Source organism: Staurois parvus, unplaced genomic scaffold (genome assembly GCF_062004578.1).
Source record: "Staurois parvus isolate SC_StPar_1 unplaced genomic scaffold, SC_StPar_1.0 ptg000298l, whole genome shotgun sequence".
Taxonomy (NCBI): Eukaryota; Metazoa; Chordata; class Amphibia; order Anura; family Ranidae; genus Staurois; species Staurois parvus.
This window is the reverse complement of record NW_028318094.1, coordinates 6,804,375-6,821,299: the sequence shown is the minus strand read 5'-3', so window position 1 is coordinate 6,821,299 and position 16,925 is coordinate 6,804,375. Positions and strand designations below refer to the sequence as shown.

General features: G+C 43.7%; 1 protein-coding gene across 3 annotated transcripts in view; it reads right to left on the bottom strand.

Moving 5' to 3' along the window:
* Nucleotides 1–16,925, bottom strand: part of SGCD (sarcoglycan delta) — a 1,017,926-nt gene that overhangs the window by 990,564 nt on the left and 10,437 nt on the right. The window lies entirely within an intron of this gene.

The following is a 16,925-nucleotide window of genomic DNA, read 5'->3' as shown; positions in this document are numbered from 1 at the left end:
TTCAACCACTTCTCATGGAAACATTGTTCCATCCAAATCTCAGCTTTAAAGAGTAATTCCACTTTTGTTAACCGCTTTCCCGCCACCCTATAGCAGATATACTGCTACAGGGTGGCAGAGGTGTGCAAAATCAGGTATACATACGTGATTTTGCATTTCCACTATTCACGGCCTTGGCTGTCAATCACCGGGTCCCGGGCGGTCATTACTTGTCGCCACCCGGTGATCGAGGAGCATTACCGACGGAGGGAGAGAACTGTATGAAAACAATATAGTTCTCTCCCATGTCAGCTCCTGCACACTGCTATGCATGGCTCTGCCATGCAAAGCAGTGTGCTCACAGTTGAAAGCACTAACACAGCACATATTAAAACAGCACACAGTTAACCCTTTGATCGCCCCAGATGTTAACCCCTTCCTGCCCAGTGTCATTAGTACAGTGTCAGTGCTTTTTATTACCACTTATCACTGTATTGATGTCACTGGGGATGTCAGTTCCCCCCAGAGTCAGAATGCCCACCGCAGTCCCGCTATAAGTCGCTGATTGCTGCCATTACTGATAAAAAAAGAGGAAAAAATCCCAGTATGTATACTGCCATTTCTAAATGCTATAACTTTCACATAAACCAATTAATTTACACATATTGTTTTTTTTTTTAGCAAAGACATATAACAGAAAACATGTTGGCCTAAATTTATGACGAAATTTTTTTTTTTTCTTAGTGGACATATTTAACAGCAAAAAGTCAAAAATATTTTTTTTTCTCAAAATTGTCGGTCATATTTTAAAATTTAAGGCATAAAAGATAAAAAATGCACAGGCAATCAAATGCCACCGAAAGAAATCTCTATTTGTAGGAAAAAAGGACATACATTTTCATTTGGGTGCAGCATTGCATGACCGCACAATTGTCAGTTAAAGTAATGCAGTTCTGTAACTTAAAAAATGTCCTGGTCAGGAAGGGGGGTAAATCCTCTGAAGGGCAAGTGGTTAAGGAGATTCCTACCTTTTGTTATTCTGAAGAAATAGCTGTTCATTTGTCTGTGTCCATATGCATCTGTATTGGAGTGGTTTTAGAATTATCAATCAGCTGCTGCACCTGCAGGGCTCTAATGAGGAAAATTGCAGGGTCTGCATCCTTTTTGACGTGATTTCCCTTTGGGAGTATCTCACCAAAAATAACATTTTTGTTTCAGCAGATGTCAAAAATCTGAATGCTAAGCAGACTTCTGGGAAAATCAATAAGCCAGTCACTCAAGCAGGAAATGACATTTGCAGGGGATGTTCCATACACCATCTATGTACGGAACACCTCCAGGTAGCCATATTGCATTGCATTTTACAGAAAAGTGCAGTGCTGCATATTGAAAAGAAAAGGACATTTTAAAAAAACATTCAATTACAATATGACTTAAAGTGGAGCTCCACCCAAATGGGGATGTTCAGCTTTAAGCCTTTGTCCCCCACTCCCCATTAAGAATTGGCACCTTTGGGAAACGGGGGGAGGGGGGGAGGGGGTACCCGAATTTGACAGGTAGCTGCTGACTTTTTTTTTTTTCTTTTTCAGGTGGAACTCCGCTTTATGCTACAATTTTATATGCTATATACTTTTTTTTTTTATTTGCTAATTTTATTTCCCATGAGAGTGGAGTTACCCTTTAATGCTTACATGCTGCCACCAAGAACTTGAAACCCTGTTTTTTCCTTACTGCCTGTTGATTCGTCTTTCTGAGTCGATTTATTGATTAGGATAATTGGTAAGAATGAACTTGCATCAGGCACTGTGTGGCGTTCGAAGGCTGTGGTCGCTGAAAAGTGTTTTGCTCTTTTAAGGCATTTGAAATTCCCATCAGGCTCATTAACTGCATCTGCAAGGAGACAGATCCGAGCGGTGTCAATACTTTCAGTAAAACTACGCAGAACAGAGAAGGGGAAAGGCACTTGCTAGCGACTCTCGTACGATCATTATTCCCTTGTCTTTATCAAGTCTGCTCTGTGGCACAGAGCAGGCCTAGCTAATGGGAACACATTGAGGCTGCTCTATGAAAACTAGGCCAGGGAAAAAGATAAGCCGTTGCCAAGATCAGCCAATCAGAAGTCAGATTTTATCCCTTCGTCCTGGGAAACTGAAGGTGGTTGGTATTGATAAGCACCATTCCAATGCTTGCTTTGGTTCAGTTTTAAGGTACTAAATGTAAACCCAAATTACTAAAACTTCATATAAGATTTAACATGTTAATGTATTTTCATAAGTCTTTTTTCAATACTTTTAAATCTGCAGCTTTCATTCCATCAATACCTGGGAATACTGCCTTGAAGGCCCTTGTCCAGGAATGTCCTGTTGTAGGCTGACAACACTTTGTCCCTGTCTGTGCACTGTGGGCTTCAGGTAAAAAATACATGTAGAGGTTTTAACACATTACATAGGCATAGACCACTGTTGTCAGTGTTTCATACCATCCAACAGTCATGGATTCTGTGGGACTGTCCCAGGATTTTAATAAAATGACAACATCCCACGGATCAGGTGACAACAGACCCAGCTGCTGTATCGACACTTGTGAACAGGGGCGGACTGACAACTCATGGGGCCCCCGGGCAATAGGGGATCCTGGGGCCCTTGTGTCCTTGCCCAAACTCAAAAAAGCCTATGAAAAGCCTACCAGGGGCATCTCATGGGGACCCCTACAGACCCCGGGCCCTCGGGCAGTGCCCGAGTTTCCAAATGGTCAGTCCGCCCCTGCTTGTGAAAGTTATGTAGGTGTGCCATAGCTTAGTTTGAGGTGGTATGTTAGAGCAAGTGTGTCACTGAGTATGTGGTTAACGTGTGTGCAGGTGTGTGCCAGTTTATATGTGTTTTGTGCATAGTGTGTGTTAGTGTGTATGTGTGTGTAGCACTACTCGCTTAGGGACTCTTGGATTTGAATGGGTCCCCCTATGCTCTGCACAGCCATGCAACATGCATCTTCCCCATTTGTACCTTCAGAGTCAGTAAACAATCCATGGACTTGGGTTTTTTGTTTTATTAATCGCCTCCCGCCCGCCATATAAGGAAATGATGGGCGCAAGGTGGTTCTCTCATTCTGGGAGGACGTCATATGACGTCGACCCATTCGAACCGCGCGTACGTGGATCTGGGGGCGTGCAGCGTGGCGATCGGTGGTGCACTTTGTCCTTCGGACACAGCGGATCACCGATCAACGGAAAGAGCCAAAGACTTTGGCTCGGTCATGTGATCAGCTGTGACCAATCACCGGTGCTCCGTATGTATGGTATATGACCACCATTAGTGTTAGGGCCATGCCACTCTGACACTGGGGAATCTGTTGATGACAAAAGCTCACCAGTGACAGGATCACTATGGAGATCAAAGTAAATACTCGTCTGGCTCACCTGACACTTCCTAAATGTCAAGAAGAGCTAATTGATACATCATCATACCTCCCATAAGTCCTGGATTCTGTGGGACTGTCTTGAGATTTTAAAGTGATTTTAAAGGCAGATTTTTTTTCGTTTTAAAAATAATAAACACATCATGCTTACCTGTACAATGGGTTTGCACATAACAGCCCCAATACTAAGCTTCTCAGGTCCCCCGCTCCTGGCTAGTGCCCCCATAGCAAGAAGCTTGCTATAGGGGCACTCCTGAGCCGCTGCTCGGTGTGTCCATTCACACACAGAGTGTGGCCTGGCCCAGCCCCCCCATCTCATTTGCTCACTGGCTGTGATTGTCAGTAGTTTGAGCCAAAAGCTACGGCTGTTGTATCAGCCAATGAGGAAGGGGGAGACCGGGGGAGCTGAGGCTCTCATGCACATCTCTGGATCTCAATAGGGCTCACGTAAGTTTTTTTGGGAGGGGCTCTAGCCACTGCTAACCTCCTCACAGGGCGGATTGATCCATTGGCTCCTGCTGCTGTTAATCAAATGCTATGACACAGGAGTGGGGGGGGGGCAGGGCAGAGCTGCTCACTCTGTGTCAATGGACACAGACAGAGCGGCTGTGGAGCGAGTCTGCATGGGTTCCCCCTTGAAAAGCGGCTTTCCATTGGTGCACCTGCCAAAGAGGAGGGGCCTGGAGCACCGGTGAGAGACCCCAGAAGAAGAGGATAGGGGCTGCTCTGTGCAAAAGCATGATGTTTGCTATTTTAATTAAAAACAAACAAAGGTTTAATATCACTTTAATGATGTGGATGGTGGATGTGTGGGAGGAGCACAACACAGCCCTGCTGTTTTTGAAAAGTGACAGTGGGTGCTGGGAGAAGAACCTTTGCCTGCTGTCAAAGCAGGAGCTGGAACATGTTATATGTTCTGCCCTAAATATGGAAAATGTGTTCCAAGGGTAAACGTGCCCTTTTAAGTAATCCATTGAACACCAGAGACCCCCACTTACACCAATGTCCCCTACCATAACCTCACCAAGCACCATTGACCACCTCTCCCTTTGCAGTGCATCAATGCCCACCTTTTTCCCCAAAGTGTATTAGTGCTTCTCATCTCCCCCACAAAGTACCCAGTCTCCCTTTTACCCTATACTAAGCATCCATGTCCTCTCCCAATTAATCACCAACGATTCCTTTTCTGAGCATGAGTGTCCTCTCTTTCCCTCCGTTGGGGCATTTCTTCTCACGTTGACCTCGAGTATACTCAACAATATTTTCTTCTTTACACTGACCATCAGCTCCAGGCACTTTTCTCCCATTAGTCACTTACAGTAAATGAACCATTTTTTCCCTCCAAATAACCACTGATGCTGATCTTTTTTCTTCCACTGACCACTTATTGTGGGCATTTTTCCTCCTCCTGACCACTGACATCAGACATTTTTCCTTCCCCTCACCATCAATGCTGGGAATTTGTTTTCTCTGCTGACTACCAATGTTGATATTTTTTTTACCAATTACTTCCACTGTCTTAGTATCAGAGTGGAGAGTTCAGAAACAACCATAATCTGAAAATATGTGAAACTCTTGGAAGCAGACATACTTTTGAGTTGAGTCATAGTTCCGTTTTATATCCACCACTAGTCAAATACAGATTTTCATTATTTGGGGCTTTTACAAAACAATTTCTAGAATCCCTGCTTAATCCTTCCACCAAACACACATACTTCACACAAGGACCCTTTTATCCCTTGCTTTCCTCCTAGACTGTCATTACATTTGACAATATAGAGTTCTGACGATCTGAAGTACTCAGAGGACATTTTAATAGCTTGGTGAAGATTAATCAATGGCTGGTGAGGACATGGATCAATAATATCTAAGGGACAGCTGAATCCCTATTAGAAACTCTTAAAGCTGAGCCTTGAAGAGGTCGGGAGGGACAGCACTGGAGGTTCATTGCCCAGGTTAGAATGGCATGTATGTTCTACAGCAATTGATTAACTGTTCCCTAAGAATTTAGTGAGAAGACGCTTAGCTTTGAGCTCCTATATTTAAGTGTCTGCCAGTTTAACCCTTTATTACTAAAATCTATATATAATAAATATTGCATTTGTTATAATTCATGTTCATAAGGCATCCTGGCCATTCATAATGGATTATATTATCTATTTCCACGGATAACTGCACTGTTATTTTCTAAATGGCCCTCAGTTGGATCGTGGGAATACGCAGAACAGTAGGTCCCTTGGTTCCAAGCCTGCGAGGGAAAGCACCAGAAATCTGCCTACATGCTAAGATTTTGCTTCTTTTTTTGTGTGTGTTTGGCGGGGTGGCAAAGCAATGCTGTGTTAGGGTTCAGTGTTTCCATTAGTTTGCTTACTGCTGTAAGACTACTAACAACATACCCAGAGCTTAGCGCAAGAGATGGGCCACAGGCAGTTAGTTCAAGGAGTGGGGAAAATGGCGAGGGGAAGCAGTAGGAGCTGGCAAAACTGATGTTCTGCTTAAGCCCTGGTTCACACCACTGTGACTTCAGGTGCTGCATGCAATTTACAAATCGCACCTGAAGCCGCATCTAATGTATTTCTATGGTACTGTCTTAATAGGTGCGAAAAGTAACACGATCTGAAAAATAGTTCCTTTAATACTTTTTCACCACTTCAGTGCCATTTAACTCTCATAGACTATAAGGTAAACTGCACTGAAATCACACCTGGGGCTAAAGCAGGACTACTTTGAAGTTGCAATTTAAATGGGACCAAATAGCACCACTTTCAAATCGAATTCAGTGTGAACTAGGGCTTAGAAACATATAGAAAAATCTCCCCAATTTAGGACAAACCAGACAAAAGTTATATGTAATTATGCCATTGTGAAGTAACTATGCCATTGTGGAGTTTTTCCATCATGTCCTGGTGACAACCAGGGAGAATACATGTGAACTTACATCTTACCTATAGATGCAAAAAACCTGAATGGGGGTTCTAATGTTGAACATACATGTATCAATAAAATACTAAATACAAATTTGATAACTTTAAAAATTATATTGTAAAAAAAAAAAAAAGATTTAGCACAACTGAGTCAACATTAGAGCTCAATTAGAATCAACTGGATTTTCTAACCTCTGAAAATAGTTATAACATCTCATGATTGTATTTGTTATGAGTCTGGTCAGCATAAGGCAGTGCAGAAAAAAAGCAACCAGACATCACTCTGTAGTGCTAGTAAACTAAAATTCAGTTGGTTGCTATTGGTTACTACCATTTTCACTTTTCAAATAATAAGTCTGAAAGAAAAAAAAAAACAAGTAAAAATTTGACCTGCAGGAAATACAGAGAAACTTTCTGTCCAGTCTGTTGGTTGCCAAGGCAATGTTAACCTGGTCATAGGAATGAATAAAGGTCATAGGAATGAATGGCAGTGCAAAATACATGTGTGGGAAGATGTTTGACAAGCACCTTGGTCAATCATGTCAGGGATATCTTGCTGGATTAGGGACAGGGGAGTAAAAGACTGAGAGGGTAGCAGGGGCCAATAATGAAAAAGATGTTTTATTCATGAGCTGTAAACCTTTTTTTCAAAAGATAAAAAACTGTTGCGGGTAATTGCTTTCAAAAGTGTAACTGGGGTTGGGTTTCAATTTGTCTCATTTTGTAAAGTTCATTTAAAACTAACATGTCCATAGACTGACAATGCTGCTGCATGGTTTCACTGGCAAACAAACAGCGTTGTCTCCTTTTACAGTAAATGGGAAAATAATGGAACTACTGGCAGGATCAAAACCTGGGCAGGTTCTTATATTGCACAAAATTTAGTACAGTCCTACCTGCTACCTTTTTACAGAAACTCACACATGGATTATACTTATTTCCTGCATCTTGTAGCTATATCTACTATAACCTGGACTGTAACTTATAACTGCTGTGGAACTTCTCTCTTTGTTGCTGTTGTATTATCCTTCTGCAGTGTGGACAGGGTTAAACTGAATACTCATTAATGCAGAAGTATGGCAGCCATCTTTATGGAGACCACTGTGCATTGCTTATCGATGGAGTGTCTCCAGTTCAGGGGGCAGCCATTCTGGCTGGGTCTGGACCGATCCTGCAGAACAGTAATTAGTGATGCAACAAAGCAAGGAGATTATGTCTGAAGGCTGCTGAGAGGAAAGGATGAGACCAGCCAAAAAAACTAGCAAGTGTGCTTGAAAAATACTGCTCTGCTGACTGAAGGGAAGTCTCCCATAGCTGGCCACAATCAGGTGGGACATGAGAGAAGCAAAAAGACTGCTCATCATGCAGGACCTTGCCTCAGAGACTGGGAACCTTCTCCATGGGAGGGTGTGTGACCGTTCTGTGCTAGAGAGAGGACTCCTATTGCTTGTAAAGAAGGAAAAGCAGGACTGTGCTGGAAGAATTGAAAAAGGAAAATCACGGCAACACTTTTCTTGTCTGAGGTCTTGAACAAGTGTCCGGAGACCCAGAAGAGGGCTCTCTGGGTCTGGTAGGAGACTACCATTGTATAAGTTCTGTTGTCTGCTGGGAACTGTTGTGCTTTCTTCAAGAGCCAGTCAAAGTTGTTTTTTCATCAGTCACGGGCCAGTGGGATAAAACGGGGTCTGTTATAACAATTTAGGACTGTATTTATATACTGTTGTTAGGTAATAGCAATTTGTCTTTGTTTCTTATTATTAGGCATATTACTACAAGTGTTTAATCATATCTCTTAGAGAAACTTTATTGTCTTATTGTTTTTAATAATACACTTGCCAATCATCTCTTTTATGCTCTGCTTGGCCTAATAAACTCTTTGAAATATCTCAAGGTGTGTTGGTAGGTGCTGGGTGAGTGCAGTGTGTCATCTTCAGGTGTGCGGAGGAATCACTAAACAATTCAGTAGCTCTACAATACATAAGAGAGAGTGACTACAAGGAGGAGCAGTGCTGCACTTGGAAAGTGGAGGAAACTCTGACAGGAGGAGGTCTGGCAGACTCCAAATCAGACAAGAAGTTTATGAGAATCAACAGCTTGCATGCCAGTCAGCTCACAGGACAACAGCTTCAAGCACAGCTTAACACTGATCAAAGGAAACAAGTCTCAGTTTGAACTGTGAAGAGACGATTTTGAGCTACAAGTCTGACAGGTCAAGTGGCTGTAAGAAAGCCATTACAAATATGGCAAAATAAGAAAAAGAGGCTTGTCTGTGCAATGAAGCACCACTAGTGGTCTACTCTAGACTGGAAAAAGGTCTTATTGACCTATGAATCAAAATTTGAGATCTTTTGTTCATATGCAGGGTTTTTGTACACAGTCCAGTAGGTGAAAGGATGGTTCCTTGGTGTGTGACACCAACTGTCAAACATGGAGGAAGAATCGTGATGGTCTGGAGTTCTTTTGCTGAATCCAGAGTTGGTGACTTGGACAGAGTTAGTGGCACCCTGAATCAAAACTACTACCACAGCATTTTGCAGACATGCAATACCTTCTGGGATACACCTAGCTGGTCAGAGGATCATCTTACAGCAAGAACTACCGTAAAAGAAAGGAGCAAGATCGTAGGTCTCAAACCAAGGGATGGTCAGCACCAGGGGCAGACTGACAACTCATGTGGCCTCCAGGAAATAGGGGATCATGGGGCCCCTGTGTCCTTGCCCAAACTCAAAAAAGCCTATGAAAAAGGTACCAGGGGCATCTCATGGGGCCCCCTACTGACCCCGGCCCTCGGGCAGTGCCCGAGTTTCCAAATGGTCAGTCCGCCCCTGGTCAGCACAGTCTCCAGGCGTAAACCCTATTGAGCTGGTTTGGCATGATCTGGACAGAAGAGTGAAAGCAAAGCAACCTACAAGTGCAATGCATTTGTGGGAACCTTTGCAACAGTATTGGGAAGAACTTTCCAAACAATATTTTATTTTAGTTGTAGAAAGAAAGCCACGAATATGTTCAGCTGTTATATCTGCAAAAAGTGGCTACTTTGATGAGTCAAAAATTTAGATTACATTTTGTTAAAAACAATTCCATGATTTCTTTTTATGTCTGATTGTTTATTTGTTTATTTTCAGAGTACATTAAGACATTAAACTGCGTAAATTTCAGTAAAAACCCCAAAAATGGGGTTGTTCTAAAACTTCTGACTAGTAGTGTATATTACTTGTTGTTTGTACCCGCAGTATGGCCCAGAAACAATGGTGTACATTTTGCTTTTTTTATCCTGCCTAAAACACACTGACACTGATACTAATTTAAAAAATGCTTTTTTAAAAAAGCCTACCTAAAATATACTGACCTTTGACTCTGATCTTGACCTTTGACCCTGACATTGACCCTAACTCTAATCCTGACACTGACCTAGATCAGACCTTAATCTGGATAGTTTTCTTCAAGACACACGTTTGTTTGTTTGTTTGTTTGTTTGTTTATTTACAGTACTTATTTCTCCTCTGGCAGGGAGAGATTATTATTATTATTTTTTCTTTAATGTGAACCATAATTTAGAGCCCATCTACAAGCAAAACATTTTAAGTAGAACACTTCTCACCAATTCCCTTATTCCTCAGTCTTGATTCCAAACACCTCTTCCTAAGCCATCTCCCAGTGCAATGGATCAAAGTCACAATTTTCTCTATGAACCAAACTAATTTCCTGCCCTGGAGACCAGGCATTTTTCCATGCTTGATATATTCTTGGGCACTGGTCCCTATGAGAGAGGACTTGGCTGCTGAGAGTGTAGCCTTCACCAATAGGAGGTGTCCATGTCATGCAGAAGGACCCCAGGAAAGCAGAAGAAGAGGGACAGGTCGTCTTGTTGGGCTTTTTTACAGAGTTTCAGGCAGATATAAGAACACAAAGTATTGCAGTTATATTTCACAATAAAATATCACATGTATTTTTACATTCAGCACTCAGACTGGCAGAGGGAAGGGTAGCTCTAGCGGTCAGTCAGGAGTGCTGCACTGTACATTAACTGACAAGAAACATTCTGTAAGGGGAAAAGAGCAAATGGAACAGAGGGAAGACTCATCATTGTGCTGCTGCCACTCTTTCACTGTCCAATCACAAGCTGGGGGCAGGGAGGTGACTAGGTTGTATTGCTTATCTAGGGTAGAGAAAATCCAGACCACTAAACTATCTCTGCTGTCAGACTGTGTATCTTAGGCTTCTCTGGACTGGATAGACAGAAATATAAATCCTTTGGCAAGCAAAACAACTCTGTTCTATATATTTCAACAGTGCATTTATCAGTTTTCCTAGAGTTCAGCTTTAAGCACAATTGCAGCTCACTGAATGGCTTTACGAGTTGCCTAGAGTCGCTCTTTAACATAAACAAGATGTCATTTCATACAGAGCATGAAAGAACACATTGAGCATCTCTATAAACCTTCAGTGACCGGCACGTCTGGTTAAGTAATATTTCCCTTGGGTAGACTGAAAGGATCTGACAGCGCTCGGTCTCACACCTTCATTCATTTACTGGCAACAGGATGATTGCATCTCGAGCAGCGTCTTACAACAAAAACTCTGCCACTCATTTGCAGTTATTGGTTCATGCCGCTGAGTGGGTTTAACACTCCATTTATTGAAAGCCAGGCTTGCTGTGTGTGCTGTACCTTTCCATTGGCTCAGATTAAATAGACAATGAAGTAGCAGGAAGATTAAAGAACTTCTGACCTCCAAAATTGAAATTTTCTGATATGAAGTCAACACAAATCCTTCAAAGACATTCTTTGCTAAATGGTAGCTGTTACAGCGAAATCCTGAGATAGGGCCTGATAAATCAAAATGTTTGTACTGAGAACTGTCTGTATTACCTTATGATGACCAATTGCATTCAGACCTGCACTGAAAAGGAACAGTTGGTATCTAAATGTAGCGTTTACACCTGCAGGGGCCACTGATTGCTTCAGATTCTTTTCCCACATTAGTACAGAGGCAGCTGGGCACATAGCAACAGTATTTTACTCGGACTCAAAGATCAGGCTAGGGGGTTGTCTTTTGAGATTTATTGCTGAATAAACTTGGGTGGGGTGCAGGGAGCTATGGGATACTCCAGCAACACTGTGCAGTAACAAGAGGGTGCTCTTCACTTTGTCAGTACTCCTTAGAACAGTCTTTACAGTAGAAGCCAAAGGAATGGACAGCGCCGAGATGTTGTATGAATTGTCCCAGTCCAAACAACCACTGGCCCTTGTGCACAAGGGAAAACAGCAAACATCACTAGGATCCTACACTCACAATGTCCCTGGATAACTGGAAGCCTCCACCCAATATCAGCCAAACATTCACCAGTGAGCTCTCCAGACCAAATCCCTACATGAAATCCCATGAGCAGTTTCATGGATTCTCAGAAAAATACCCCCCCAGCTGTGACCAAGCTGGGACCTTGATGTTCACATGTCTCAGGACCCAGACTATTTATTTACCCCAAGCCACCTACTGGGCACCCCCCTTCCCGGGATTGGCTGAAACAACATACATATTCAGGCTGCTGATTTGCCACTTCCAATCCACTATATTCTAGAATCCTACAGAATACAAACAATAAAACCTGCAGCCATTGTAGTCCAGAATAGCCAAAAGCAATCACAAACTGCTCCACTGGTTACACTGAATACAGGGGAACAAAAAAAGAACACAATTTACCTAATCATCCTAGCAACTGATCTAAAATGATGCTACATAGGCGATGGATATGATTGATAGTTGTAGATTAGTTACATCTTTTGACAGTATTGTCATATTATTGTCTATCACAGGTTTATTTGCTATGATTTCTGATTAGGTACTATAGGTTACTGTACCTTGCTCATTATTGTTGCTCTTTATGTGTTACTGAATGATCTCATTTGAAACATGAAGCCCATAGGGTATGATTCATCAAGTTATGGTAGCACTTGCAGTGGATCTTTCCATTACCCCTGCAGGGCAAAATAATTGGTTCCCTTAGCTCCCCTTCCCAAGCATCATATACTCACCTTCTTCACTCTTCAGGTAAAGAAAGCCCCATATTTCCATACTGTCTTGATGGAGCTTACACAAGGCTATAGACTCCATCTTCCTTTGTCACAGTGATGGGCCAATCAGGAAGCACCTAGTCACATGGGAGGGGGGAGGAGAGACACATGCTCATCCATACCTGAAAGTACAGAGTATTCCACTTTACTTCTGGCAGCCAAATGTATCAGCCTGTGAGAGAAGAAGAGGGGAGTATGTGCTGCTGGGGAGAAAATGGGGTAGGTAAACCTAGGAGTTGGTGGGAGCAGGTGGGAGCAGGGCTGCCGTTAGAGCCCAAGGGGCCCCATACAGCAAACCCAACAGGCCCCCCCCCAAAAAAAAAAAATAGTTGACTGTGCTTTAGTTATGAATGTGTTCATTCAGGAAAGGGGCTGGTAGATGTGACATATTAACGTGACCCTTCCCCCAACTCTCCATCCTGAAGGATTCTATTACCAGTAAAGTCCCACCAACAAGAGGACTTCCCCCTTAGTATTCTTTAGGGATGATGGCACCCCTTGTATCATTTTAGAAGGATACTATTGTGTGCTTGCAGCTAAAGGTGGGAGGGGAGGAGGGAAGCAGGCAGCACTGTGGGGGTGGGGGCACACGGGGACCTGGGTAGCAGGGAGAAACGTATGGTGCAAAGTGAGGGTGATGGATTTGGGGGGGGGGGGTGAGTCAATTACTGGAACCACTGTATGGCTCTCTCTGCAGCAGCTGAAAGCCTTCGGGAGCGAGAGGAGAAGAAGTTAGCTTTCAGCTTCTGCAGAGAGCCATACAGGGGATCAGTTCCAGTAATTGCCACCCCACCATGCCCATCACCCTCCCTGTCCACATCAGATTCATACAGCTGCCTGGGCCCCCCTGCTAGCCTGGGCCCCGTACAGGAAGACTCTTGGTACCCCCTTATCCACGAGGTCTTAGTTCAGGTGTTAGAGTACAACTCACTTTAAAGCCCAACTACGCTCTCAGTTTAAGGGCTCATTCAAAGTATTTGCGGTGACCTCTGTCTTACTATATTGGATAAACTCAGGCCACTGCTAGAGCACATGCTATATGCCCCATTAACACTACAATGTGAAGTTTGGAAAAATGCAGCATGTCCATATTTTTACACACTGCGCTGGATAGCGCCACAAGTCACCGCACAACACACCTCACTGCTGTGCATTGATACGAATGTCGTGTCACTACATGACACTTCAAATAAAGAGGAAAAAAACCAGCAATGCAAGGTGCTGAAACACCCAGCACACTGCTCCCTGCTGTAGGTAAGAAGCTGCATCTACTGTGCAGGCTAGGGTAATGTGGTCTAAATTAGGCCATAGACGAGTCGAAAAATGAAAGTTCTGTCGATAAAAAACCGCTCACATGATTGTGCCTTCAATTTTTTTGATTTTCTAGAAAAAAAACCCAGCATGTTGAATCAGGCACTTTTGATTGCGGCACAAAAATTGTGTGTCATAGCTGGCACACTAACGATATGAAAAATGGGCGATTTGACGATCAGCACAAATTTTGTTCATTTTTTGACTCGTCTATGGTCTGCTTAAATCAGCTACACCAAATGAAAAGGGGTGTGAAGTCTTAAAGTACTACTGAATCCACAACCAGTACAATCAGTCTGTATATGCAGTAAAGCATGCTTGTTATACTCACTGTGGAACCTAAGGGATTAATCCTCTGCATTGTCTAAAAAGGCCTTTTGATCCATTATGTTCTGTTCCTCCCATTTTTCAAGTGACCACGTCTTATCTCCTGATAAGACAGACTGAACAGTAGGCATTTGCACATGCTCAGTTTGGTGTGTATTGCTAGAAAGGCTTTTTTTTTCTTGGGAGAGTGCACGTGATCAGCACAGGGCCAATCAGCACTGGTCAGACAGAGGTCAGGAATTTTGCATCCTCCTAAAGCAGAAAGAAAACTCCTTCTACAAGCTTTAGCTAGTGCTGGGCTGGACACTGACAGAAGCCATAAGACTGCTCTATTTGCTGATGAGAAAAGCTATTTAGCAGTTTACTAAAATAATTGCATTTCCATGTTGTGTGTACTGTGGGAGATCAGATATAGTGGATACAGGGTCCTGTGTTTAGTTACACTTTATGGTTTGTTTGTAACAATATGAGTGGAAAGCTAGTGTCCTGCCAGAGTGCTGTAGCGTGGAACCAGGGATGCTGTTAGAAGCCACGGGACCCCATACATCCAACCTGACAGGGCACCCTCCTTCCCCAAAAAAAACACAGTTTACCATGCTTCAGTTAAGAATGAACACAGTGAGTAATCAGCACCAATCACTCATTTGTGTTCATTCAGGAAAGGAATGGGCTGGTAAATGTGACATATTTACTGGATCCTTGTAGCACCGTGGGGGTGGCGGTTTTGGGTGCAGAGGAGGGGCCATCACCCTCCCTGCCCACATCAGATTTACCCAGCTGCCTGGGCCCCCTGACTGGTCTGGGTCCCGCACAGGAGGACTGGAGGTACCCCCTTATCCACGGCCCTGCATGGAACCTTGATCTCTGAGTGGAAGAAGTCATCTATTGGAAATGCCCTGCACTAAGTCAGAGCCAAAGCCGGATCTCTCCAATTCAGTTGGGAGCTACTGGTAGGCAGGGCACTGACTTTTCTACTAAAGTTGTGGCTGCTTTGGAAAGAAAATGAACTATAAACACATGGAACTCTTTTTGTTTTGACACACCAGGAGGGATATATTTAGCTGATTTAAACTGAATGCTCAGTTAGGCTTTAAAGCGGTAGTAGACTCTCTGTTTTTATTTTTACCTACAGGTATGCGTATAATAAAGCCTACTTGTAAATAAAATTAGATATTTTAGTAAGCAGCAGCTGGTGACATCCCATATGCGTGGGAGTGACATCATTGCAGCTCGGCCATTCAAGCGGTTGCAGCCTGCGAACCTGGAAGGAAGACCAGATGAAGATGGAAGCCTCTGCAGCAGTGACAGTGCACTGCATAAGGGCTTCCTTACAAGGTAAGTATTTAATAATGTGCTAGTATGCAATGCATACTAGCACATGATGCCTTTACCTTGCAGGGAGATTTTTTTTTTTTATCATCAACATTTACTACCCCTTTAAAGATTTTGTAAATCCAACATTTTAATATTTCTGATACGTGCCTTCTGTACCATGTGCAGTACTTGTATTAAAAAGTATCCTGTTTTCTTTGTACAGATTCCTTTGTGTGAAACCTCTGGTGTTCCTGCCAATCCCTCTGCTTTCCTATTAAAAACTGACCATACTAGGCATGAGAGCACAGCATGATTAGTTCTCTAGCTATGCTGGAACTCAGACTGCTTTCCTCCATTACCCAGACTTCTGCTGATACACCCCCCACCCTGCACAGCCTTTCACTGGGAAGACAGGTGTCCTGTTGTTTCTCCTCCCCCAACTCTTGTGCAGCTGAGAACAGAGGAAATTTGATCACTTATAAAAAAAAAAGGGAAGGGGGAGGTATTTATAATGTTTTTGTATCTATACACAAATGTTTTACCTTTCATTTCTATTTTAAACTGAATGGGTTGTTTTACAAGGTGAGGGTTTACAGTCACTTTAAGGGCTAAGATAAAGCGAACCATATACAATCAATCCATTGATTCCCCCATCTATACTGAACGGTGTGTATATAGGATCCTCCACTGCCAGCACCCACGGCTGTCTGAGTACAATGGCTATTTTTAGGCCGACTCCTGTAGAGCCGAGTGTGCTTGCAGGGCCTCCCACAGCTTGAATTTTGGATGATTTTAGCAGGAATCAGCTGAAGTTCAAGCAGTCAGCTTAGTCTATGGGTCAGGAAGGAAGGGGGGCAGTCAAGTGTTTAGGGTATGCTTTATAGGTTAAAGGAAACATATACTGAGAGAAATACGTAGGTTGCCATACCTAACCTTCTTCTGAAAATCCTCTTTGCCTGGCTGTCTGCACATCAGGGGCGTCCCTAGACAGGTGCAGGGGGTGTGCGCCGCACCGAGTGACTTTTTTGCTTGGGGTGACACCGGACCCGGTCCACCAGGGGCTGACAGACCGAGGGCCCGGGGTCACTACAGGGCCCCATGAGAGGCTCAGTCCATCCCTGTATGTGCCATTGCTGAAATAAGCAACCATGGAGGGGACGGACAGTGAAGCAGGCACTTCGGACACCTCTCCTCCTCGGAAGAGTATGGAGCAGGTCAGTGTGTAATCCCCGGACCCTGGTGACAGCACTGCAGCTTCATGTAGTAGGTAGGGAGGAGGGGGGGGGGGAGAGGGCGAGAAAGAGGGTAGAGAGAGGGGGGGGAGAAAGAGGGCAGAGAGAGAAAGAGAGAGACAGGGGAGAAAGAGGGCAGAGAGAGGGGGAGGGGCAAAGAGGGCGGGAGAAAGAGGGCAGAGAGAGAGGGGGAGGGGCAAAGAGGGCGAGAAAGAGGGTAGAGAGAGGGGGGGGAGAAAGAGGGCAGAGAGAGAGGGGGAGAAAGAGGGCAGAGAGAGAGGGGGAGAAAGAGGGCAGAGAGAGAGGGGGGAGAAAGAGGGCAGAGAGAGAGGGGGGAGAAAGAGGGCAGA